The sequence below is a fragment of the Sarcophilus harrisii genome, chromosome 3, assembly GCF_902635505.1.
Source record: "Sarcophilus harrisii chromosome 3, mSarHar1.11, whole genome shotgun sequence".
In the NCBI taxonomy this organism is placed as follows: Eukaryota; Metazoa; Chordata; class Mammalia; order Dasyuromorphia; family Dasyuridae; genus Sarcophilus; species Sarcophilus harrisii.
Genome location: NC_045428.1, coordinates 572,203,101 through 572,209,100, shown reverse-complemented (window position 1 = coordinate 572,209,100; position 6,000 = coordinate 572,203,101). Strand labels below are relative to the sequence as shown.

At 50.6% G+C, this 6,000-nt stretch overlaps 1 protein-coding gene across 1 annotated transcript in view; it reads left to right on the top strand.

Annotated features, from left to right (window-relative positions):
• Nucleotides 1-1,112: 1,112 nt before the first annotated feature.
• The window catches only part of DISP3 (dispatched RND transporter family member 3), a 74,083-nt gene continuing 69,195 nt past the window's right edge, over nucleotides 1,113-6,000 (top strand). The window contains exon 1 of the mRNA XM_031962866.1: nucleotides 1,113-1,459. The gene's annotated coding sequence lies outside the window, so the exon portion shown is untranslated. The remainder of the gene's footprint in view (nucleotides 1,460-6,000) is intronic.

Sequence of the window (6,000 nt, the reverse complement as noted above, 5' to 3'; positions counted from 1 at the left end):
TTGTCAAAACAGCATTCATTATGGCTAGGTGCACCCTGATTATGAAGTGATTTTCTGAGAAAACTGGACAAGCTTACAGGCCCTGGAATGATCTGGCACCACCTACTGGTAGATGCTTCCTCAGCCCCCTCGCCCTGGCTGTTCCTCCAGCTGGCTGGGGCCTAGGGCAGACTGGGGGGAGGAGTCATTCTGGCCTGTGGGACATCAGAGTGTGCTGGAATTGGAGGATCTCCCGGTTTTCTAGGGCTGGCATGACTCTGAAAGAGCGTGACAAGCTCCCAATGGAGGAGGCAGGAATGCCACCAAATGAGGGCAGGCTGTGGAGGGGGTGCCAAGAACCTGGGTTTGGCAACAGAGGCTAGGGAATGCCCTCGGAAGTGCTCAGGAGGCTGGTGACTTGCCAGTGGCCAAGAGGACAACCTGCTTGGGTCTTCTCCAGGGACAGGGAAAGGGAAGGTAGTATGGATATGTGCGGGGAGAACACTGGAGTTGGAGTTCAAATATCTGGGTTCAAATCTTGCCTCAAATATCTGGGTTCAAATCTTGCCTCTTATACTTAATTCCTGGGCAAGGCACTTACACTTTGGGGCTTCAGTTTCCTCAGTTGTAAACTAAGGGACTAATTTTTGTAATTCGTCTCAGGTTCTGAATTCGAAGATTCTTGGTGGTAAGTGGGAAATCAATAAGAAACGGGAGAGGGGGTACCATGGGCTTTTGCCCTTTGCAGAGACGGAAACGGACCCCCAGAGGTCGCTGCTCTGCTCCCCAAACTCGCCTCTCTGTGGCAGCCTCCCCAAAACATCCTCCCCTTTGTAGCCTCCGCCTGCCCAATATATAGAGTCCGGCTGTACCACCGCTCGGGTTCCTGCAGGGGAAGGAGCAGGAGCAGCTGCGCGGAGCTTCTGGGTTCTGCATCTCGCCGCGCGGCGGCGGCACAACCGAGGCCCCGGGCCGGCCACAGAGGTGGAGGGGGAAGAGTGGCTGGAAGGGGCCCACCGGGGATACGACGAGGCTGGGGAGTCTGCCCCCCCTATCGCCACGGCCGATGGTAGAAGCCGGGACCCAAACAAAGGCGGGCGGCGGATAAAAGGCGGCGGCGGCGGGTTCCGTGGGGCTGCTGCTGCTCGCTCTTTCGTTCGCCTAGCTCGCTGTCTGGCTGGCCGAGCCGGCGGGCTAGGCTGCGCTGCGCAGCCCCCGGGCCAGAGTCCAGCCCAGCCGCGACGGGCGACCGGTGCGCCCCAGCAGCCCGAGTGCCAAGCCCGAGCTGGGGGCCCCGGGCCGGCCTCTGGCTCGGAGGAAGTCCGCGGGCTCCGTGACCGCCCGCGGCTTCTGGGGGAGGGGAGCAGCTCCAAGTGGCCGCAGCGTCCCAGCCTCCGGGTGCGCCCTGGACACGGCGCGCCTCTGGGGGCTGTGGCCCGCGGGGCCAGGAGCGCCCGGGCGCCCGACGGTTCAGCCAGAGGTGAGTGGGGCAGGTGAGGGTGGCGGGACAGGGCGAGAGGGGAAGGATGGGCACTCGGCGGCCGGCGGGCCACGTGGCTCAGTGCCCGCCTGCCCAGATGCCAGACTCTCTCTGCCGCCTGGCCGACAGTGGGGCTGTGGGGCGGGAGGGTGGCGAACTAGGGTCCCAGGCGCTAAAGAGGCCGGATAACCCAGCGGACCTCTCCTCTCCTATTCTGCAGCACCTACGATCTCCCTGAGGCCGAGGCTTCAGAAGGACGGACAGATTACTTAGTTTTTTAGAAGAGGTGCCAATGGCAGCCCCTTTTCGAGCTGTCCCTTCCCGCCCCCTCTTCCATCTTATCGCGCGGTTGGGTAAAAGTTGAGCGGACCGAGGAGCTCTAGAGGCTTGGGGCAGCAGGGGGTATTGTAGCGGGTAGGAAGGGGGAAGAATGGAAAGGGTTAATAAGATTTACAGCTCTTCTTGCCGCCCCCCCCCATACACACTCCACAGCTTTAAAGGTGGGTCGTGAGGCGGGGAGAGATTCGAGAGAGACAACTAACAGAAGGGTTCTATCCAGTCATGAGCTTACAGCATGTCGGAGCTAGAAGGGACCCAAGCTCTTCTGCTCTAGTACCCTCATCTTAGTGGCCCACGGAAGGGCCGAGATTCGAGCTGAGCTGGAAAGAGGAGGTGGGAGGCTGAAACAGAGGAGCTAGCGCGGAAGGATGCCTAGAAGGAGCTTCTCGGGCTGCTGCCCCAGTAAACCATCTTCCCTCCTCCCTTCGCTTTCTTGGGGTGGGGTGGCAGGCAAGGAAATGGATCCTGGGCCCGCGGGGGTGGGGGCAAAAGGAGCAGAGAACAAAAAGGCTGAGGTTCATGGGGACAGAAGGGGAGGGGGGAGAGCGCAGTGGTATCAGGTTGGTGCCAACACTGCAGCGCAAAGAACTTTTCCAAAGTCCCCCGGGGAAACGGAGCTCGCCCCCTCCGGCTAATGGCAGGTTGGGCTTCCGAGGCTCTGCTCCCTTAGCTCGCAGCCCCTCCCGAGACAAGCATTTGTCCTTCCAAGATTTCAGCACCTCGGACAGGTCCGGGGAAGCCGTGACCGAAGGGACCTTAGAGTGAATCTCAGCTGCTGAACGCCAGGTTCCACCTTCCCTGACCCCATCTCTCCAGCTTTAACTTACACGGCGGTCAGGGGCGTGAGGATGCTAGTGTGGGAACCACAGTGAGGGTAGATGATTGATCAGTGGATTCATGCATATACTCTGAGAAACCCATTCACTCTCACATGCACATCCAAGTGCCTGGAGCACATGTGTATTTGGGGCCTCTCTCCTGCCCGCACCTGACTCCCCTGACATACACTCCTGTGCCAGGATTGTGTTGTACCTGGCTTCTGGTCAGGGGCTGGCTCGCTTATCTGAGGAGATGGTAGGAATGGAGGAAGACCATTGTGTCAGATGAGAAAGACAGAGAAAGAGAGAGACAGAGACAGAGACAGAGAGACAGACACAGACAGAGAGACAGAGACACAGAGACAGACAGACAGAGACAGAGAGACAGAGAAAGACAGAGAGAGTTAGTCAGAGACAGTCAGTCCCCTTTGACTGCTTTCAAGCACTGAGGCCACTTAGAGAACAGAGCTCAGTCTGGGTGACTATAGGGCTGCTGTGGCTCCTGCTTTCTGTTAGAAAACAAAAGTTATCTCCCAAATTGCTGTGCCAGATTAAATCTGAACTTAGTGTTTCCTGTTCTACATTCTCTTTCTCCATTCCTATTAGCATCTATCCCTTATCCCTTCTTAAACCTCCATCTACCTCCAAATCACTTCTTGTGTTGAAATCAGCATCCCTTCAATCTCCTCTGTCTCTTGTCTCCATGTCTCTGTCTCTCCCCTAATAATCCCCCTCCACTTCTTTCTACATTTCCCTCTACAATCCTTCCCCCCTTTCTATAGGACTTTCATTCTTATTCCTCTGCCTGCTTTTCTCTGACTCTTACTCCCTTTTCTCTTTCTCTCTCTCTCTCTCTCTCTCTCTCTCTCTCTCTCTCTCTCTCTCTCTCTAACTTTGACTTATGAGGGACAGGGCCATTCTTATTTCAGGGCCTCCTTGCCTCTGTTCCCAAGCTTCGGATCATAGGGGGAGTTTCTCTTAATTTAAGTGACACATCCTGTTCCCACCCCTTCCACCAGCCTACTTAACACACTCTCCACACTCTCAGCAGCAGCTCCAGTTCCCTCTGAGAAGCATGGGATATGGGGTGGTATGAAACCCACATCTGATATCCCCTGCCTACTAGGAGATCACTTTAGATGAATAAATCATCCCAGATACTGAGAAGCTGAATTTCCACCTTCATTATAGGGAGGAAACCTGGGGTTGGGAGGTGCCTGGAATTTCAGTGAGTGACATCCTTCCCAGGATTAGGATTTTGTGCTTAGGGGTTTTTAAAACATGTTTTCAAATATTCTGCTTCCCTCAGCCCACCTTGTCCCTTGCCTACAGCCCCATCTCATCTTTTCTTATCTTCCAAAACCAGAAACCTAGCTACAAATGTCACCTCTAATAATGCTGCTTGATTATAAATCAGGAAATCTGGATTATAATTTGGGCTTTCACATTAACCTGGGGGCAGGGGGAGGCATCCTCTCTGAGGGTCTCAGCTTTCTCATCTGTAAAAGGAAGAGACTGGATTTTGTGATTTCTCAAGGCCCCTCTCAGTGATATTCTGCTTTTTAGAGCTTTGCAGATGGTTCCTAGCTTAGGGGTGGAACTCAATCTTGGGGTGGAGAATTGGATTCTACCCCAGTGAATCTGCAAAGGCCTTAGGACTTTTTACCACTATTGATACTCCCTTGGGATAAGAAAATATAATTCTCCATTATATGCGGGGAAATAGGAAACTAGGAAAGTTATATGTTTGATTTAGAACTGGAAAGGGATCTTAGACTATCTGGCTACTCCTGTTACATATAAGGAAACTGAGGCTCAAGGTCATACTGATAGTATCTATGAATGATCAGGGATTTGAATCTGATTATCCTGACTTTTGAAGCCCAGATTCAGGCTTGTACTATAGCCCAGACAATGACTCCTCCTGTGCCTCAATGGACAAAAATAGCATATTATCATTTAGCACTTTTAAGATTCAGTTTCCACATTTGTAAAATGGGGGAAATAAACCATATGGCACTTAAATCCATATCTACTTCTCTACTCCTAGGATCTGTGTTCTGACCCATTCCTGAGGTGCTGATTTGTTTCCTGCCCAGTTTAAATCCTGATTGGCATGTGATTAATACCAGAGATGGGGATAGGATTTTTTTTTTGGGGGGGGGGAAATAGGATTTTTTGGCTTTCAGGGGAGACTAAACAATTGAATAAATAATTCAATTTAACAAAGAGTTAAGAACCACCTACTATGTGAAGGATCTAAGCCTTTAGTGGGGGGGGCAGATGGTAACTACTCATGTTTCTCCCTCCCTCCCCCAACTTATCTCATAGGGTTTTGATTTAGTGCTGGGAAGGGGACCTTGGAGGCCATGGAGTCCAACGAGGAAAGTAAGAAGAGAAATGAAGCGGCATGCCTAGGTCTCATAGGTAGTTAAGTGGCACAGTGTTTGTGCCCAAAGGAAGCTTCCCAGGTAGAAGCAGGATAACAAAGCACTGTGTAGAGCTCTGACTTTAAAGAGCATGAAGTCTGAATCCTGTCTCAAAGGCCATTGCCTTTTTTTCCTCTTCTCTCCTTCCCCTTAATAAACACACAATCTAAAGCCGTGATTTCAGGGAGTCTGTAAACTTAAATTTAAAAATAGCATTAAAAAACCCCAAAATTAAATTTTTGTGTCAATACAATCGACTTCCTGTCTAATCCTCTGTATTTTATTGTATGTATTTGAGAACATTCTGAGAAAGGATCTAGAGCCTTCAGCAGATTTCCAAAAAATCCATGGTATAAAAGAAGTTAAGAACCTCTATCTAGAAGTAATGTGGGACAGTGGAAAGGGTGTTAAATTTGGCATCAAGCAGTTTTGACTTTAAATCCAACCTCAGAGAACCAAGGTCACTGCATGACTCTTGCCAAGTCAGTTTACTTCTTTCAGCCTCAGTTTTTTTCATCTGTAAACTGGGAATAATAATAGCATTTATATCATAGATTCTTGAGAGGACCAAATGAGATAGCAAATAATAAAGAAATAAGGTTTTGCAAACCTTAAAGCATTATATACATGTTAACTATTTTTATTAGAGTTTATTAGAGATTATTTGAAGCTCTCCTTTCTTCTCAGAAGTCAGAGGTTACCTCCACAGAAGCTGGGAGACTGATTTGAAAGGCTGATTCACCTTCTTATACTGGAGAATATAGTTGGGATTCTTCTTGCTTTCCTTTCTGGACCCTCCACCCCCTGCAAATGGGGATACTGTCACGACAGAAATATCTGACAGTGCTATTGCACTTAAAAGCTTATTATAGACAAAATGTTTTCCTGAAAGGCTGAAGCTGTCCGGTTGTCCTAAAGACCCAGGTCTCGGGATCTGGGAGAAGGGCTTGTCATC